Raw genomic sequence first — 18,611 nt, forward strand, 5'->3', positions numbered from 1 at the left:
CGCCGGGGAGAGCGAGAGCGAGAGTCGGGGAGAGCGAGAGCGAGAGTCGGGGAGAGCGAGAGTCGGGGAGAGGGAGAGCGAGAGTCGGGGAGAGCGAGAGCGAGAGTCGGGGAGAGCGAGAGCGAGAGTCGGGGAGAGGGAGAGCGAGAGTCGGGGAGAGAGAGAGCGAGAGTCGGGGAGAGGGAGAGCGAGAGTCGGGGTGAGCGAGAGCGAGAGTCGGGGAGAGCGAGAGCGAGACTCGGGGAGAGCGAGAGCGAGAGTCGGGGAGAGCGAGAGCGAGAGTCGGGGAGAGGGAGAGCGAGAGTCGGGGGACCGAGCGCGAGAGTCGGGGAGAGCGAGAGCGAGAGTCGGGGAGAGCGAGAGCGAGAGTCGGGGAGAGCGAGAGCGAGAGTCGGGGAGAGCCAGAGCGAGAGTCGGGGAAAGCGAGAGCGAGAGTCGGGGAGAGAGAGATCGAGAGTCAGGGAGAGCGATAGCGAGATTCGGGAAGAGGCAGAGCGAGAGTCGGGGAGAGCGAGAGCGAGAGTCGGGGAGAGCGAGAGCGAGAGTCGGGGAGAGGGAGAGCAATAGTCGGGGAGAGCGAGAGCGAGAGTCGGGGAGAGCGAGAGCGAGAGTCGGGGAGAGCGAGAGCGAGAGTCGGGGAGAGCGAGAGCGAGAGTCGGGGAGAGAGAGATCGAGAGTCGGGGAGAGCGAGAGCGAGAGTCGGGAAGAGCCAGAGCGAGAGTCGGGGAGAGCGAGAGCGAGAGTCGGGGAGAGCGAGAGCGAGAGTCGGGGAGAGGGAGAGCGAGAGTCGGGGAGAGCGAGAGCGAGAGTCGGGGAGAGCGAGAGCGAGAGTCGGGGAGAGCGAGAGTCGGGGAGAGCGAGAGCGAGAGTCAGGCAGAGCGAGAGCGAGAGTCGGGGAGAGGGAGAGCGAGAGTCGGGGAGAGTGAGAGTCGGGGATAGCGAGAGCGAGAGTCGGGGAGAGCGAGAGCGAGAGACGGGGAGAGCGAGAGCGAGAGTCGGGGAGAGCGAGAGCGAGAGTCGGGGAGAGCGAGATCGAAAGTCGGGGAGAGCGAGAGAGAGAGTCGGGAAGAGCCAGAGCGAGAGTCGGGGAGAGCGAGAGCGAGAGTCGGGGAGAGCGAGAGCGAGAGTCGGGGAGAGGGAGAGCGAGAGTCGGGGAGAGCGAGAGCGAGAGCGAGAGTCGGGGAGAGCGAGAGTCGGGCAGAGGGAGAGCGAGAGTCGGGGAGAGCGAGAGCGAGAGTCGGGGAGAGCGAGAGCGAGAGTCGGGGAGAGCGAGAGCGAGAGTCGGGGAGAGCGAGAGCGAGAGTCGGGGAGAGCGAGAGCGAGAGTCGGGGAGAGCGAGAGCGAGAGTCGGGGAGAGAGAGAGCGAGACTCGGGGAGAGCGAGAGCGAGAGCGAGAGTCGGGGAGAGCGAGAGCGAGAGTCGGGGAGAGGGAGAGCGAGAGTCGGGGAGAGCGAGAGTGAGAGTCGGGGAGAGCGAGAGCGAGAGTCGGGGAGAGCGAGAGTCGGGGAGAGGGAGAGCGAGAGTCGGGGAGAGCGAGAGCGAGAGTCGGGGAGAGCGAGAGCGAGAGTCGGGGAGAGGGGGAGCGAGAGTCGGGGAGATCGAGAGCGAGAGTCGGGGAGAGCAAGAGCGAGAGTCGGGGAGAGAGAGAGCGAGAGTCGGGGAGAGTGAGAGCGAGAGCGAGAGTCGGGGAGAGCGAGAGCGAGAGTCGGGGAGAGTGAGAGCGAGAGTCGGGGAGAGGGAGAGCGAGAGTCAGGGAGAGAGAGAGCGAGAGTCGGGGAGAGCGAGAGCGAGACTCGGGGAGAACGAGAGCGAGAGTCGGGGAGAGGGAGAGCGAGAGTCGGGGAGAGGGAGAGCGAGAGTCGGGGAGAGGGAGAGCGAGAATCGGGGAGAGCGAGATCGAGAGTCGGGGAGAGCGAGAGCGAGACTCGGGGAGAGCGAGAGCGAGAGTCGGGGAGAGCGAGAGCGAGAGTCGGGGAGAGGGAGAGCGAGAGTCGGGGAGAGTGAGAGTCGGGGATAGCGAGAGCGAGAGTCGGGGAGAGCGAGAGCGAGAGACGGGGAGAGCGAGAGCGAGAGTCGGGGAGAGCGAGAGCGAGAGTCGGGGAGAGCGAGATCGAAAGTCGGGGAGAGCGAGAGAGAGAGTCGGGAAGAGCCAGAGCGAGAGTCGGGGAGAGCGAGAGCGAGAGTCGGGGAGAGCGAGAGCGAGAGTCGGGGAGAGGGAGAGCGAGAGTCGGGGAGAGCGAGAGCGAGAGTCAGGGAGAGCGAGAGCGAGAGTCGGGGAGAGCGAGAGTCGGGCAGAGGGAGAGCGAGAGTCGGGGAGAGCGAGAGCGAGAGTCGGGGAGAGCGAGAGCGAGAGTCGGGGAGAGCGAGAGCGAGAGTCGGGGAGAGCGAGAGCGAGAGTCGGGGAGAGGGAGAGCGAGAGTCGGGGAGAGCGAGAGCGAGAGTCGGGGAGAGCGAGAGCGAGAGTCGGGGAGAGAGAGAGCGAGAGTCGGGGAGAGCGAGAGCGAGAGTCGGGGAGAGCGAGAGCGAGAGTCGGGGAGAGCGAGAGCGAGAGTCGGGGAGAGCGAGAGCTAGAGTTGGGGAGAGGGAGAGCGAGAGTCGGGGAGAGAGAGAGCGAGAGTCGGGGAGAGCGAGAGCGAGAGTCGGGGAGAGCGAGAGCGAGAGCCGGGGAGAGCGAGAGCGACAGTCGGGCAGAGCGAGAGCGAGAGTCGGGGAGAGCGAGAGCGAGAGTCGGGGAGAGCGAGAGCGAGAGTCGGGGAGAGCGAGAGTCGGGGAGAGCGAGAGCGAGAGTCGGGGAGAGCGAGAGCGAGAGTCGGCGAGAGCGAGAGCGAGAGTCGGGGAGAGCGAGAGCGAGAGTCGGGGAGAGCGAGAGCGAGAGTCGGGGAGAGCGAGATCGAGAGTCAGGGAGAGGGAGAGCGAGCGCCGGGGAGAGCGAGAGCGAGAGTCGGGGAGAGCGAGAGCGAGAGTCGGGGAGAGCGAGAGTCGGGGAGAGGGAGAGCGAGAGTCGGGGAGAGCGAGAGCGAGAGTCGGGGAGAGCGAGAGCGAGAGTCGGGGAGAGGGAGAGCGAGAGTCGGGGAGAGAGAGAGCGAGAGTCGGGGAGAGGGAGAGCGAGAGTCGGGGTGAGCGAGAGCGAGAGTCGGGGAGAGCGAGAGCGAGACTCGGGGAGAGCGAGAGCGAGAGTCGGGGAGAGCGAGAGCGAGAGTCGGGGAGAGGGAGAGCGAGAGTCGGGGAGACCGAGCGCGAGAGTCGGGGAGAGCGAGAGCGAGAGTCGGGGAGAGCGAGAGCGAGAATCGGGGAGAGCGAGAGCGAGAGTCGGGGAGAGCCAGAGCGAGAGTCGGGGAAAGCGAGAGCGAGAGTCGGGGAGAGAGAGATCGAGAGTCAGGGAGAGCGATAGCGAGATTCGGGAAGAGGCAGAGCGAGAGTCGGGGAGAGCGAGAGCGAGAGTCGGGGGGAGCGAGAGCGAGAGTCGGGGAGAGGGAGAGCAAGAGTCGGGGAGAGCGAGAGCGAGAGTCGGGGAGAGCGAGAGCGAGAGTCGGGGAGAGCGAGAGCGAGAGTCGGGGAGAGAGAGATCGAGAGTCGGGGAGAGCGAGAGCGAGAGTCGGGAAGAGCCAGAGCGAGAGTCGGGGAGAGCGAGAGCGAGAGTCGGGGAGAGCGAGAGCGAGAGTCGGTGAGAGGGAGAGCGAGAGTCGGGGAGAGCGAGAGCGAGAGTCGGGGAGAGCGAGAGCGAGAGTCGGGGAGAGCGAGAGTCGGGGAGAGGGAGAGCGAGAGTCGGGGAGAGCGAGAGCGAGAGTCGGGGAGAGAGAGAGCGAGAGTCGGGGAGAGCGAGAGCGAGAGTCGGGGAGAGCGAGAGCGAGAGTCGGGGAGAGGGAGAGACAGAGTCGGGGAGAGCGAGAGCGAGAGTCGGGGAGAGCAACAGCGAGAGTCGGGGAGAGAGAGAGCGAGACTCGGGGAGAGCGAGAGCGAGAGTCGGGGAGAGCGAGAGCTAGAGTTGGGGAGAGGGAGAGCGAGAGTCGGGGAGAGAGAGAGCGAGAGTCGGGGAGAGCGAGAGCGAGAGTCGGGGAGAGCGAGAGCGAGAGCCGGGGAGAGCGAGAGCGACAGTCGGGCAGAGCGAGAGCGAGAGTCGGGGAGAGCGAGAGCGACAGTCGGGGAGAGCGAGAGCGAGAGTCGGGGAGAGCGAGAGTCGGGGAGAGCGAGAGCGAGAGTCGGGGAGAGCGAGAGCGAGAGTCGGCGAGAGTGAGAGCGAGAGTCGGGGAGAGCGAGAGCGAGAGTCGGGGAGAGCGAGAGTCGGGGAGAGGGAGAGCGAGAGTCGGGGAGAGCGAGAGCGAGAGTCGGGGAGAGCGAGAGCGAGAGCGAGAGTCGGGGAGAGGGAGAGCGAGAGTCGGGGAGAGGGAGAGCGAGAGTCGGGGAGAGGGAGAGCGAGTGTCGGGGTGAGCGAGAGCGAGAGTCGGGGAGAGCGAGAGCGAGACTCGGGGAGAGCGAGAGCGAGAGTCGGGGAGAGCGAGAGCGAGAGTCGGGGAGAGGGAGAGCGAGAGTCGGTGAGACCGAGCGCGAGAGTCGGGGAGAGCGAGAGCGAGAGTCGGGGAGAGCGAGAGCGAGAGTCGGGGAGAGCGAGAGCGAGAGTCGGGGAGAGCGAGAGCGAGAGTCGGGGAAAGCGAGAGCGAGAGTCGGGGAGAGAGAGATCGAGAGTTGGGGAGAGCGATAGCGAGAGTCGGGAAGAGCCAGAGCGAGAGTCGGGGAGAGCGAGAGCGAGAGTCGGGGGGAGCGAGAGCGAGAGTCGGGGAGAGGGAGAGCAATAGTCGGGGAGAGCGAGAGCGAGAGTCGGGGAGAGCGAGAGCGAGAGTCGGGGAGAGCGAGAGCGAGAGTCGGGGAGAGCGAGAGCGAGAGTCGGGGAGAGAGAGATCGAGAGTCGGGGAGAGCGAGAGCGAGAGTCGGGAAGAGCCAGAGCGAGAGTCGGGGAGAGCGAGAGCGAGAGTCGGGGAGAGCGAGAGCGAGAGTCGGGGAGAGGGAGAGCGAGAGTCGGGGAGAGCGAGAGCGAGAGTCGGGGAGAGCGAGAGCGAGAGTCGGGGAGAGCGAGAGTCGGGGAGAGCGAGAGCGAGAGTCAGGCAGAGCGAGAGCGAGAGTCGGGGAGAGGGAGAGCGAGAGTCGGGGAGAGTGAGAGTCGGGGATAGCGAGAGCGAGAGTCGGGGAGAGCGAGAGCGAGAGACGGGGAGAACGAGAGCGAGAGTCGGGGAGAGCGAGAGCGAGAGTCGGGGAGAGCGAGATCGAAAGTCGGGGAGAGCGAGAGAGAGAGTCGGGAAGAGCCAGAGCGAGAGTCGGGGAGAGCGAGAGCGAGAGTCGGGGAGAGCGAGAGCGAGAGTCGGGGAGAGGGAGAGCGAGAGTCGGGGAGAGCGAGAGCGAGAGTCAGGGAGAGCGAGAGCGAGAGTCGGGGAGAGCGAGAGTCGGGCAGAGGGAGAGCGAGAGTCGGGGAGAGCGAGAGCGAGAGTCGGGGAGAGCGAGAGCGAGAGTCGGGGAGAGCGAGAGCGAGAGTCGGGGAGAGCGAGAGCGAGAGTCGGGGAGAGCGAGAGCGAGAGTCGGGGAGAGGGAGAGCGAGAGTCGGGGAGAGCGAGAGCGAGAGTCGGGGAGAGGGAGAGCGATAGTCGGGGAGAGCGAGAGCGAGAGTCGGGGAGAGCGAGAGCGAGAGTCGGGGAGAGCGAGAGCGAGAGTCGGGGAGAGCGAGAGCGAGAGTCGGGGAGAGAGAGATCGAGAGTCGGGGAGAGCGAGAGCGAGAGTCGTGGAGAGGGAGAGCAATAGTCGGGGAGAGCGAGAGCGAGAGTCGGGGAGAGCGAGAGCGAGAGTCGGGGAGAGCGAGAGCGAGAGTCGGGGAGAGCGAGAGCGAGAGTCGGGGAGAGAGAGATCGAGAGTCGGGGAGAGCGAGAGCGAGAGTCGGGAAGAGCCAGAGCGAGAGTCGGGGAGAGCGAGAGCGAGAGTCGGGGAGAGCGAGAGCGAGAGTCGGGGAGAGGGAGAGCGAGAGTCGGGGAGAGCGAGAGCGAGAGTCGGGGAGAGCGAGAGCGAGAGTCGGGGAGAGCGAGAGTCGGGGAGAGCGAGAGCGAGAGTCAGGCAGAGCGAGAGCGAGAGTCGGGGAGAGGGAGAGCGAGAGTCGGGGAGAGTGAGAGTCGGGGATAGCGAGAGCGAGAGTCGGGGAGAGCGAGAGCGAGAGACGGGGAGAGCGAGAGCGAGAGTCGGGGAGAGCGAGAGCGAGAGTCGGGGAGAGCGAGATCGAAAGTCGGGGAGAGCGAGAGAGAGAGTCGGGAAGAGCCAGAGCGAGAGTCGGGGAGAGCGAGAGCGAGAGTCGGGGAGAGCGAGAGCGAGAGTCGGGGAGAGGGAGAGCGAGAGTCGGGGAGAGCGAGAGCGAGAGTCAGGGAGAGCGAGAGCGAGAGTCGGGGAGAGCGAGAGTCGGGCAGAGGGAGAGCGAGAGTCTGGGAGAGCGAGAGCGAGAGTCGGGGAGAGCGAGAGCGAGAGTCGGGGAGAGCGAGAGCGAGAGTCGGGGAGAGCGAGAGCGAGAGTTGGGGAGAGGGAGAGCGAGAGTCGGGGAGAGCGAGAGCGAGAGTCGGGGAGAGCGAGAGCGAGAGTCGGGGAGAGAGAGAGCGAGAGTCGGGGAGAGCGAGAGCGAGAGTCGGGGAGAGCGAGAGCGAGAGTCGGGGAGAGCGAGAGCGAGAGTCGGGGAGAGCGAGAGCTAGAGTCGGGGAGAGGGAGAGCGAGAGTCGGGGAGAGAGAGAGCGAGAGTCGGGGAGAGCGAGAGCGAGAGTCGGGGAGAGCGAGAGCGAGAGCCGGGGAGAGCGAGAGCGACAGTCGGGCAGAGCGAGAGCGAGAGTCGGGGAGAGCGAGAGCGAGAGTCGGGGAGAGCGAGAGCGAGAGTCGGGGAGAGCGAGAGTCGGGGAGAGCGAGAGCGAGAGTCGGGGAGAGCGAGAGCGAGAGTCGGCGAGAGCGAGAGCGAGAGTCGGGGAGAGCGAGAGCGAGAGTCGGGGAGAGCGAGAGCGAGAGTCGGGGAGAGCGAGATCGAGAGTCAGGGAGAGGGAGAGCGAGCGCCAGGGAGAGCGAGAGCGAGAGTCGGGGAGAGCGAGAGCGAGTGTCGGGGAGAGCGAGAGTCGGGGAGAGGGAGAGCGAGAGTCGGGGAGAGCGAGAGCGAGAGTCGGGGAGAGCGAGAGCGAGAGTCGGGGAGAGGGAGAGCGAGAGTCGGGGAGAGGGAGAGCGAGAGTCAGGGAGAGGGAGAGGGAGAGTCGGGGTGAGCGAGAGCGAGAGTCGGGGAGAGCGAGAGCGAGACTCGGGGAGAGCGAGAGCGAGAGTCGGGGAGAGCGAGAGCGAGAGTCGGGGAGAGGGAGAGACAGAGTCGGGGAGAGCGAGAGCGAGAGTCGGGGAGAGCAACAGCGAGAGTCGGGGAGAGAGAGAGCGAGACTCGGGGAGAGCGAGAGCGAGAGTCGGGGAGAGCGAGAGCTAGAGTTGGGGAGAGGGAGAGCGATAGTCGGGGAGAGCGAGAGCGAGAGTCGGGGAGAGCGAGAGCGAGAGTCGGGGAGAGCGAGAGCGAGAGTCGGGGAGAGCGAGAGCGAGAGTCGGGGAGAGAGAGATCGAGAGTCGGGGAGAGCGAGAGCGAGAGTCGTGGAGAGGGAGAGCAATAGTCGGGGAGAGCGAGAGCGAGAGTCGGGGAGAGCGAGAGCGAGAGTCGGGGAGAGCGAGAGCGAGAGTCGGGGAGAGCGAGAGCGAGAGTCGGGGAGAGCGAGAGCGAGAGTCGGGGAGAGAGAGATCGAGAGTCGGGGAGAGCGAGAGCGAGAGTCGGGAAGAGCCAGAGCGAGAGTCGGGGAGAGCGAGAGCGAGAGTCGGGGAGAGCGAGAGCGAGAGTCGGTGAGAGGGAGAGCGAGAGTCGGGGAGAGCGAGAGCGAGAGTCGGGGAGAGCGAGAGCGAGAGTCGGGGAGAGCGAGAGTCGGGGAGAGGGAGAGCGAGAGTCGGGGAGAGCGAGAGCGAGAGTCGGGGAGAGAGAGAGCGAGAGTCGGGGAGAGCGAGAGCGAGAGTCGGGGAGAGCGAGAGCGAGAGTCGGGGAGAGGGAGAGACAGAGTCGGGGAGAGCGAGAGCGAGAGTCGGGGAGAGCAACAGCGAGAGTCGGGGAGAGAGAGAGCGAGACTCGGGGAGAGCGAGAGCGAGAGTCGGGGAGAGCGAGAGCTAGAGTTGGGGAGAGGGAGAGCGAGAGTCGGGGAGAGAGAGAGCGAGAGTCGGGGAGAGCGAGAGCGAGAGTCGGGGAGAGCGAGAGCGAGAGCCGGGGAGAGCGAGAGCGACAGTCGGGCAGAGCGAGAGCGAGAGTCGGGGAGAGCGAGAGCGACAGTCGGGGAGAGCGAGAGCGAGAGTCGGGGAGAGCGAGAGTCGGGGAGAGCGAGAGCGAGAGTCGGGGAGAGCGAGAGCGAGAGTCGGCGAGAGTGAGAGCGAGAGTCGGGGAGAGCGAGAGCGAGAGTCGGGGAGAGCGAGAGTCGGGGAGAGGGAGAGCGAGAGTCGGGGAGAGCGAGAGCGAGAGTCGGGGAGAGCGAGAGCGAGAGCGAGAGTCGGGGAGAGGGAGAGCGAGAGTCGGGGAGAGGGAGAGCGAGAGTCGGGGAGAGGGAGAGCGAGTGTCGGGGTGAGCGAGAGCGAGAGTCGGGGAGAGCGAGAGCGAGACTCGGGGAGAGCGAGAGCGAGAGTCGGGGAGAGCGAGAGCGAGAGTCGGGGAGAGGGAGAGCGAGAGTCGGTGAGACCGAGCGCGAGAGTCGGGGAGAGCGAGAGCGAGAGTCGGGGAGAGCGAGAGCGAGAGTCGGGGAGAGCGAGAGCGAGAGTCGGGGAGAGCGAGAGCGAGAGTCGGGGAAAGCGAGAGCGAGAGTCGGGGAGAGAGAGATCGAGAGTTGGGGAGAGCGATAGCGAGAGTCGGGAAGAGCCAGAGCGAGAGTCGGGGAGAGCGAGAGCGAGAGTCGGGGGGAGCGAGAGCGAGAGTCGGGGAGAGGGAGAGCGATAGTCGGGGAGAGTGAGAGCGAGAGTCGGGGAGAGCGAGAGCGAGAGTCGGGGAGAGCGAGAGCGAGAGTCGGGGAGAGCGAGAGCGAGAGTCGGGGAGAGAGAGATCGAGAGTCGGGGAGAGCGAGAGCGAGAGTCGGGAAGAGCCAGAGCGAGAGTCGGGGAGAGCGAGAGCGAGAGTCGGGGAGAGCGAGAGCGAGAGTCGGGGAGAGGGAGAGCGAGAGTCGGGGAGAGCGAGAGCGAGAGTCGGGGAGAGCGAGAGCGAGAGTCGGGGAGAGCGAGAGTCGGGGAGAGCGAGAGCGAGAGTCAGGCAGAGCGAGAGCGAGAGTCGGGGAGAGGGAGAGCGAGAGTCGGGGAGAGTGAGAGTCGGGGATAGCGAGAGCGAGAGTCGGGGAGAGCGAGAGCGAGAGACGGGGAGAACGAGAGCGAGAGTCGGGGAGAGCGAGAGCGAGAGTCGGGGAGAGCGAGATCGAAAGTCGGGGAGAGCGAGAGAGAGAGTCGGGAAGAGCCAGAGCGAGAGTCGGGGAGAGCGAGAGCGAGAGTCGGGGAGAGCGAGAGCGAGAGTCGGGGAGAGGGAGAGCGAGAGTCGGGGAGAGCGAGAGCGAGAGTCAGGGAGAGCGAGAGCGAGAGTCGGGGAGAGCGAGAGTCGGGCAGAGGGAGAGCGAGAGTCGGGGAGAGCGAGAGCGAGAGTCGGGGAGAGCGAGAGCGAGAGTCGGGGAGAGCGAGAGCGAGAGTCGGGGAGAGCGAGAGCGAGAGTCGGGGAGAGCGAGAGCGAGAGTCGGGGAGAGGGAGAGCGAGAGTCGGGGAGAGCGAGAGCGAGAGTCGGGGAGAGGGAGAGCGATAGTCGGGGAGAGCGAGAGCGAGAGTCGGGGAGAGCGAGAGCGAGAGTCGGGGAGAGCGAGAGCGAGAGTCGGGGAGAGCGAGAGCGAGAGTCGGGGAGAGAGAGATCGAGAGTCGGGGAGAGCGAGAGCGAGAGTCGTGGAGAGGGAGAGCAATAGTCGGGGAGAGCGAGAGCGAGAGTCGGGGAGAGCGAGAGCGAGAGTCGGGGAGAGCGAGAGCGAGAGTCGGGGAGAGCGAGAGCGAGAGTCGGGGAGAGAGAGATCGAGAGTCGGGGAGAGCGAGAGCGAGAGTCGGGAAGAGCCAGAGCGAGAGTCGGGGAGAGCGAGAGCGAGAGTCGGGGAGAGCGAGAGCGAGAGTCGGGGAGAGGGAGAGCGAGAGTCGGGGAGAGCGAGAGCGAGAGTCGGGGAGAGCGAGAGCGAGAGTCGGGGAGAGCGAGAGTCGGGGAGAGCGAGAGCGAGAGTCAGGCAGAGCGAGAGCGAGAGTCGGGGAGAGGGAGAGCGAGAGTCGGGGAGAGTGAGAGTCGGGGATAGCGAGAGCGAGAGTCGGGGAGAGCGAGAGCGAGAGACGGGGAGAGCGAGAGCGAGAGTCGGGGAGAGCGAGAGCGAGAGTCGGGGAGAGCGAGATCGAAAGTCGGGGAGAGCGAGAGAGAGAGTCGGGAAGAGCCAGAGCGAGAGTCGGGGAGAGCGAGAGCGAGAGTCGGGGAGAGCGAGAGCGAGAGTCGGGGAGAGGGAGAGCGAGAGTCGGGGAGAGCGAGAGCGAGAGTCAGGGAGAGCGAGAGCGAGAGTCGGGGAGAGCGAGAGTCGGGCAGAGGGAGAGCGAGAGTCTGGGAGAGCGAGAGCGAGAGTCGGGGAGAGCGAGAGCGAGAGAGTCGGGGAGAGCGAGAGCGAGAGTCGGGGAGAGCGAGAGCGAGAGTTGGGGAGAGGGAGAGCGAGAGTCGGGAGAGAGCGAGAGCGAGAGTCGGGAGAGCGAGCGAGAGCGAGAGTCGGGGAGAGAGAGAGCGAGAGTCGGGGAGAGCGAGAGCGAGAGTCGGGGAGAGCGAGAGCGAGAGTCGGGGAGAGCGAGAGCGAGAGTCGGGGAGAGCGAGAGCTAGAGTCGGGGAGAGGGAGAGCGAGAGTCGGGGAGAGAGAGAGCGAGAGTCGGGGAGAGCGAGAGCGAGAGTCGGGGAGAGCGAGAGCGAGAGCGAGAGCCGGGGAGAGCGAGAGCGACAGTCGGGCAGAGCGAGAGCGAGAGTCGGGGAGAGCGAGAGCGAGAGTCGGGGAGAGCGAGAGCGAGAGTCGGGGAGAGCGAGAGTCGGGGAGAGCGAGAGCGAGAGTCGGGGAGAGCGAGAGCGAGAGTCGGCGAGAGCGAGAGCGAGAGTCGGGGAGAGCGAGAGCGAGAGTCGGGGAGAGCGAGAGCGAGAGTCGGGGAGAGCGAGATCGAGAGTCAGGGAGAGGGAGAGCGAGCGCCAGGGAGAGCGAGAGCGAGAGTCGGGGAGAGCGAGAGCGAGTGTCGGGGAGAGCGAGAGTCGGGGAGAGGGAGAGCGAGAGTCGGGGAGAGCGAGAGCGAGAGTCGGGGGAGAGCGAGAGCGAGAGTCGGGGAGAGGGAGAGCGAGAGTCGGGGAGAGGGAGAGCGAGAGTCAGGGAGAGGGAGAGGGAGAGTCGGGGTGAGCGAGAGCGAGAGTCGGGGAGAGCGAGAGCGAGACTCGGGGAGAGCGAGAGCGAGAGTCGGGGAGAGCGAGAGCGAGAGTCGGGGAGAGGGAGAGACAGAGTCGGGGAGAGCGAGAGCGAGAGTCGGGGAGAGCAACAGCGAGAGTCGGGGAGAGAGAGAGCGAGACTCGGGGAGAGCGAGAGCGAGAGTCGGGGAGAGCGAGAGCTAGAGTTGGGGAGAGGGAGAGCGATAGTCGGGGAGAGCGAGAGCGAGAGTCGGGGAGAGCGAGAGCGAGAGTCGGGGAGAGCGAGAGCGAGAGTCGGGGGAGAGCGAGAGCGAGAGTCGGGGAGAGAGAGATCGAGAGTCGGGGAGAGCGAGAGCGAGAGTCGTGGAGAGGGAGAGCAATAGTCGGGGAGAGCGAGAGCGAGAGTCGGGGAGAGCGAGAGCGAGAGTCGGGGAGAGCGAGAGCGAGAGTCGGGGAGAGCGAGAGCGAGAGTCGGGGAGAGAGAGATCGAGAGTCGGGGAGAGCGAGAGCGAGAGTCGGGAAGAGCCAGAGCGAGAGTCGGGGAGAGCGAGAGCGAGAGTCGGGGAGAGCGAGAGCGAGAGTCGGGGAGAGGAGAGCGAGAGTCGGGGAGAGCGAGAGCGAGAGTCGGGGAGAGCGAGAGCGAGAGTCGGGGAGAGCGAGAGTCGGGGAGAGCGAGAGCGAGAGTCAGGCAGAGCGAGAGGCGAGAGTCGGGGAGAGGGAGAGCGAGAGTCGGGGAGAGTGAGAGTCGGGGATAGCGAGAGCGAGAGTCCGAGAGACGGGGAGAGCGAGAGCGAGAGTCGGGGAGAGCGAGAGCGAGAGTCGGGGAGAGCGAGATCGAAAGTCGGGGAGAGCGAGAGAGAGAGTCGGGAAGAGCCAGAGCGAGAGTCGGGGAGAGCGAGAGCGAGAGTCGGGGAGAGCGAGAGCGAGAGTCGGGGAGAGGGAGAGCGAGAGTCGGGGAGAGCGAGAGCGAGAGTCAGGGAGAGCGAGAGCGAGAGTCGGGGAGAGCGAGAGTCGGGCAGAGGGAGAGCGAGAGTCGGGGAGAGCGAGAGCGAGAGTCGGGGAGAGCGAGAGCGAGAGTCGGGGAGAGCGAGAGCGAGAGTCGGGGAGAGCGAGAGCGAGAGTTGGGGAGAGGGAGAGCGAGAGTCGGGGAGAGCGAGAGCGAGAGTCGGGGAGAGCGAGAGCGAGAGTCGGGGAGAGAGAGAGCGAGAGTCGGGGAGAGCGAGAGCGAGAGTCGGGGAGAGCGAGAGCGAGAGTCGGGGAGAGCGAGAGCGAGAGTCGGGGAGAGCGAGAGCTAGAGTCGGGGAGAGGGAGAGCGAGAGTCGGGGAGAGAGAGAGCGAGAGTCGGGGAGAGCGAGAGCGAGAGTCGGGGAGAGCGAGAGCGAGAGCCGGGGAGAGCGAGAGCGACAGTCGGGCAGAGCGAGAGCGAGAGTCGGGGAGAGCGAGAGCGAGAGTCGGGGAGAGCGAGAGCGAGAGTCGGGGAGAGCGAGAGTCGGGGAGAGCGAGAGCGAGAGTCGGGGAGAGCGAGAGCGAGAGTCGGCGAGAGCGAGAGCGAGAGTCGGGGAGAGCGAGAGCGAGAGTCGGGGAGAGCGAGAGCGAGAGTCGGGGAGAGCGAGATCGAGAGTCAGGGAGAGGGAGAGCGAGCGCCAGGGAGAGCGAGAGCGAGAGTCGGGGAGAGCGAGAGCGAGTGTCGGGGAGAGCGAGAGTCGGGGAGAGGGAGAGCGAGAGTCGGGGAGAGCGAGAGCGAGAGTCGGGGAGAGCGAGAGCGAGAGTCGGGGAGAGGGAGAGCGAGAGTCGGGGAGAGGGAGAGCGAGAGTCAGGGAGAGGGAGAGGGAGAGTCGGGGTGAGCGAGAGCGAGAGTCGGGGAGAGCGAGAGCGAGACTCGGGGAGAGCGAGAGCGAGAGTCGGGGAGAGCGAGAGCGAGAGTCGGGGAGAGGGAGAGACAGAGTCGGGGAGAGCGAGAGCGAGAGTCGGGGAGAGGGAGAGACAGAGTCGGGGAGAGCGAGAGCGAGAGTCGGGGAGAGCAACAGCGAGAGTCGGGGAGAGAGAGAGCGAGACTCGGGGAGAGCGAGAGCGAGAGTCGGGGAGAGCGAGAGCTAGAGTTGGGGAGAGGGAGAGCGAGAGTCGGGGAGAGAGAGAGCGAGAGTCGGGGAGAGCGAGAGCGAGAGTCGGGGAGAGCGAGAGCGAGAGCCGGGGAGAGCGAGAGCGACAGTCGGGCAGAGCGAGAGCGAGAGTCGGGGAGAGCGAGAGCGAGAGTCGGGGAGAGCGAGAGCGAGAGTCGGGGAGAGCGAGAGTCGGGGAGAGCGAGAGCGAGAGTCGGGGAGAGCGAGAGCGAGAGTCGGCGAGAGCGAGAGCGAGAGTCGGGGAGAGCGAGAGCGAGAGTCGGGGAGAGCGAGAGTCGGGGAGAGGGAGAGCGAGAGTCGGGGAGAGCGAGAGCGAGAGTCGGGGAGAGCGAGAGCGAGAGCGAGAGTCGGGGAGAGGGAGAGCGAGAGTCGGGGAGAGGGAGAGCGAGAGTCGGGGAGAGGGAGAGCGAGTGTCGGGGTGAGCGAGAGCGAGAGTCGGGGAGAGCGAGAGCGAGACTCGGGGAGAGCGAGAGCGAGAGTCGGGGAGAGCGAGAGCGAGAGTCGGGGAGAGGGAGAGCGAGAGTCGGTGAGACCGAGCGCGAGAGTCGGGGAGAGCGAGAGCGAGAGTCGGGGAGAGCGAGAGCGAGAGTCGGGGAGAGCGAGAGCGAGAGTCGGGGAGAGCGAGAGCGAGAGTCGGGGAAAGCGAGAGCGAGAGTCGGGGAGAGAGAGATCGAGAGTTGGGGAGAGCGATAGCGAGAGTCGGGAAGAGCCAGAGCGAGAGTCGGGGAGAGCGAGAGCGAGAGTCGGGGGGAGCGAGAGCGAGAGTCGGGGAGAGGGAGAGCAATAGTCGGGGAGAGCGAGAGCGAGAGTCGGGGAGAGCGAGAGCGAGAGTCGGGGAGAGCGAGAGCGAGAGTCGGGGAGAGCGAGAGCGAGAGTCGGGGAGAGAGAGATCGAGAGTCGGGGAGAGCGAGAGCGAGAGTCGGGAAGAGCCAGAGCGAGAGTCGGGGAGAGCGAGAGCGAGAGTCGGGGAGAGCGAGAGCGAGAGTCGGGGAGAGGGAGAGCGAGAGTCGGGGAGAGCGAGAGCGAGAGTCGGGGAGAGCGAGAGCGAGAGTCGGGGAGAGCGAGAGTCGGGGAGAGCGAGAGCGAGAGTCAGGCAGAGCGAGAGCGAGAGTCGGGGAGAGGGAGAGCGAGAGTCGGGGAGAGTGAGAGTCGGGGATAGCGAGAGCGAGAGTCGGGGAGAGCGAGAGCGAGAGACGGGGAGAACGAGAGCGAGAGTCGGGGAGAGCGAGAGCGAGAGTCGGGGAGAGCGAGATCGAAAGTCGGGGAGAGCGAGAGAGAGAGTCGGGAAGAGCCAGAGCGAGAGTCGGGGAGAGCGAGAGCGAGAGTCGGGGAGAGCGAGAGCGAGAGTCGGGGAGAGGGAGAGCGAGAGTCGGGGAGAGCGAGAGCGAGAGTCAGGGAGAGCGAGAGCGAGAGTCGGGGAGAGCGAGAGTCGGGCAGAGGGAGAGCGAGAGTCGGGGAGAGCGAGAGCGAGAGTCGGGAGAGCGAGGCGAGAGTCGGAGAGCGAGAGCGAGAGTCGGGGAGAGCGAGAGCGAGAGTCGGGAGAGCGAGAGCGAGAGTCGGGGAGAGGGAGAGCGAGAGTCGGGGAGAGCGAGAGCGAGAGTCGGGGAGAGGGAGAGCGATAGTCGGGGAGAGCGAGAGCGAGAGTCGGGGAGAGCGAGAGCGAGAGTCGGGGAGAGCGAGAGCGAGAGTCGGGGAGAGCGAGAGCGAGAGTCGGGGAGAGAGAGATCGAGAGTCGGGGAGAGCGAGAGCGAGAGTCGTGGAGAGGGAGAGCAATAGTCGGGGAGAGCGAGAGCGAGAGTCGGGGAGAGCGAGAGCGAGAGTCGGGAGAGAGCGAGAGCGAGAGTCGGGGAGAGCGAGAGCGAGAGTCGGGGAGAGAGAGATCGAGAGTCGGGGAGAGCGAGAGCGAGAGTCGGGAAGAGCCAGAGCGAGAGTCGGGGAGAGCGAGAGCGAGAGTCGGGGAGAGCGAGAGCGAGAGTCGGGAGAGGGAGAGCGAGAGTCGGGGAGAGCGAGAGCGAGAGTCGGGGAGAGCGAGAGCGAGAGTCGGGGAGAGCGAGAGTCGGGGAGAGCGAGAGCGAGAGTCAGGCAGAGCGAGAGCGAGAGTCGGGGAGGGAGAGCGAGAGTCGGGGAGAGTGAGAGTCGGGGATAGCGAGAGCGAGAGTCGGGGAGAGCGAGAGCGAGAGACGGGGAGAGCGAGAGCGAGAGTCGGGGAGAGCGAGAGCGAGAGTCGGGGAGAGCGAGATCGAAAGTCGGGGAGAGCGAGAGAGAGAGTCGGGAAGAGCCAGAGCGAGAGTCGGGGAGAGCGAGAGCGAGAGTCGGGGAGAGCGAGAGCGAGAGTCGGGGAGAGGGAGAGCGAGAGTCGGGGAGAGCGAGAGCGAGAGTCAGGGAGAGCGAGAGCGAGAGTCGGGGAGAGCGAGAGTCGGGCAGAGGGAGAGCGAGAGTCGGGGAGAGCGAGAGCGAGAGTCGGGGAGAGCGAGAGCGAGAGTCGGGGAGAGCGAGAGCGAGAGACGGGGAGAGCGAGAGCGAGAGTTGGGGAGAGGGAGAGCGAGAGTCGGGGAGAGCGAGAGCGAGAGTCGGGGAGAGCGAGAGCGAGAGTCGGGGAGAGAGAGAGCGAGAGTCGGGGAGAGCGAGAGCGAGAGGAGTCGGGAGAGCGAGAGCGAGAGTCGGGGAGAGCGAGAGCGAGAGTCGGGGAGAGCGAGAGCTAGAGTCGGGGAGAGGGAGAGCGAGAGTCGGGGAGAGAGAGAGCGAGAGTCGGGGAGAGCGAGAGCGAGAGTCGGGGAGAGCGAGAGCGAGAGCCGGGGAGAGCGAGAGCGACAGTCGGCGAGCAGAGCGAGCGAGAGTCGGGGAGAGCGAGAGCGAGAGTCGGGGAGAGCGAGAGCGAGAGTCGGGGAGAGCGAGAGTCGGGGAGAGCGAGAGCGAGAGTCGGGGAGAGCGAGAGCGAGAGTCGGCGAGAGCGAGAGCGAGAGTCGGGGAGAGCGAGAGCGAGAGTCGGGGAGAGCGAGAGCGAGAGTCGGGGAGAGCGAGATCGAGAGTCAGGGAGAGGGAGAGCGAGCGCCAGGGAGAGCGAGAGCGAGAGTCGGGGAGAGCGAGAGCGAGTGTCGGGGAGAGCGAGAGTCGGGGAGAGGGAGAGCGAGAGTCGGGGAGAGCGAGAGCGAGAGTCGGGGAGAGCGAGAGCGAGAGTCGGGGAGAGGGAGAGCGAGAGTCGGGGAGAGGGAGAGCGAGAGTCAGGGAGAGGGAGAGGGAGAGTCGGGGTGAGCGAGAGCGAGAGTCGGGGAGAGCGAGAGCGAGACTCGGGGAGAGCGAGAGCGAGAGTCGGGGAGAGCGAGAGCGAGAGTCGGGGAGAGGGAGAGCGAGAGTCGGGGAGACCGAGCGCGAGAGTCGGGGAGAGCGAGAGCGAGAGTCGGGGAGAGCGAGAGCGAGAGTCGGGGAGAGCGAGAGCGAGAGTCGGGGAGAGCGAGAGCAAGAGTCGGGGAAAGCGAGAGCGAGAGTCGGGGAGAGAGAGATCGAGAGTCGGGGAGAGCGATAGCGAGAGTCGGGAAGAGGCAGAGCGAGAGTCGGGGAGAGCGAGAGCGAGAGTCGGGGGAGCGAGAGCGAGAGTCGGGGAGAGGGAGAGCAAGAGTCGGGGAGAGCGAGAGCGAGAGTCGGGGAGAGCGAGAGCGAGAGTCGGGGAGAGCGAGAGCGAGAGTCGGGGAGAGAGAGATCGAGAGTCGGGAGAGCGAGAGCGAGAGTCGGGAAGAGCCAGAGCGAGAGTCGGGAGCGAGAGCGAGAGAGCGAGAGTCGGGGAGAGCGAGAGCGAGTCGGGAGAGGCGAGCGAGAGTCGGGGAGAGCGAGAGCGAGAGTCGGGGAGAGCGAGAGCGAGAGTCGGGGAGAGGAGAGCAGAGTCGGGAGAGCGAGAGCGAGAGTCGGGGAGCGGAGCGAGAGTCGGGGAGAGGGAGAGCGAGAGTCGGGGAGAGCGAGAGCGAGAGTCGGGGAGAGAGAGAGCGAGAGTCGGGGAGAGCGAGAGCGAGAGTCGGGGAGAGCGAGAGCGAGAGTCGGGAGAGGGAGAGACAGAGTCGGGGAGAGCGAGAGCGAGAGTCGGGGAGAGCGAGAGCGAGAGTCAGGGAGAGCGAGAGCGAGAGTCGGGGAGAGCGAGAGTCGGGCAGAGGGAGAGCGAGATTCGGGGAGAGCGAGAGCGAGAGTCGGGGAGAGCGAGAGCGAGAGTCGGGGAGAGCGAGAGCGAGAGTCGGGGAGAGTGAGAGCGAGAGTCGGGGAGAGGGAGAGCGAGAGTCGGGGAGAGCGAGAGCGAGAGTCGGGGAGAGCGAGAGCGAGAGTCGGGGAGAGAGAGAGCGAGAGTCGGGGAGAGCGAGAGCGAGAGTCGGGGAGAGCGAGAGCGAGAGTCGGGGAGAGCGAGAGCGAGAGTCGGGAGAGCGAGAGCTAGAGTTGGGGAGAGGGAGAGCGAGAGTCGGGGAGAGAGAGAGCGAGAGTCGGGGAGAGCGAGAGCGAGAGTCGGGGAGAGCGAGAGCGAGAGCCGGGGAGAGCGAGAGCGACAGTCGGGCAGAGCGAGAGCGAGAGTCGGGGAGAGCGAGAGCGAGAGTCGGGGAGAGCGAGAGCGAGAGTCGGGGAGAGCGAGAGTCGGGGAGAGCGAGAGCGAGAGTCGGGGAGAGCGAGAGCGAGAGTCGGCGAGAGCGAGAGCGAGAGTCGGGGAGAGCGAGAGCGAGAGTCGGGGAGAGCGAGAGCGAGAGTCGGGGAGAGCGAGATCGAGAGTCAGGGAGAGGGAGAGCGAGCGCCCAGGGAGAGCGAGAGCGAGAGTCGGGGAGAGCGAGAGCGAGAGTCGGGGAGAGCGAGAGTCGGGGAGAGGGAGAGCGAGAGTCGGGGAGACCGAGCGCGAGAGTCGGGGAGAGCGAGAGCGAGAGTCGGGAGAGCGAGAGCGAGAGTCGGGGAGAGCGAGAGCGAGAGTCGGGGAGAGCGAGAGCGAGAGTCGGGGAAAGCGAGAGCGAGAGTCGGGGAGAGAGAGATCGAGAGTCGGG

Source organism: Somniosus microcephalus, chromosome 2 (genome assembly GCF_052327205.1).
Source record: "Somniosus microcephalus isolate GS21.2 chromosome 2, FLI_Smic_1.0, whole genome shotgun sequence".
Taxonomy (NCBI): Eukaryota; Metazoa; Chordata; class Chondrichthyes; order Squaliformes; family Somniosidae; genus Somniosus; species Somniosus microcephalus.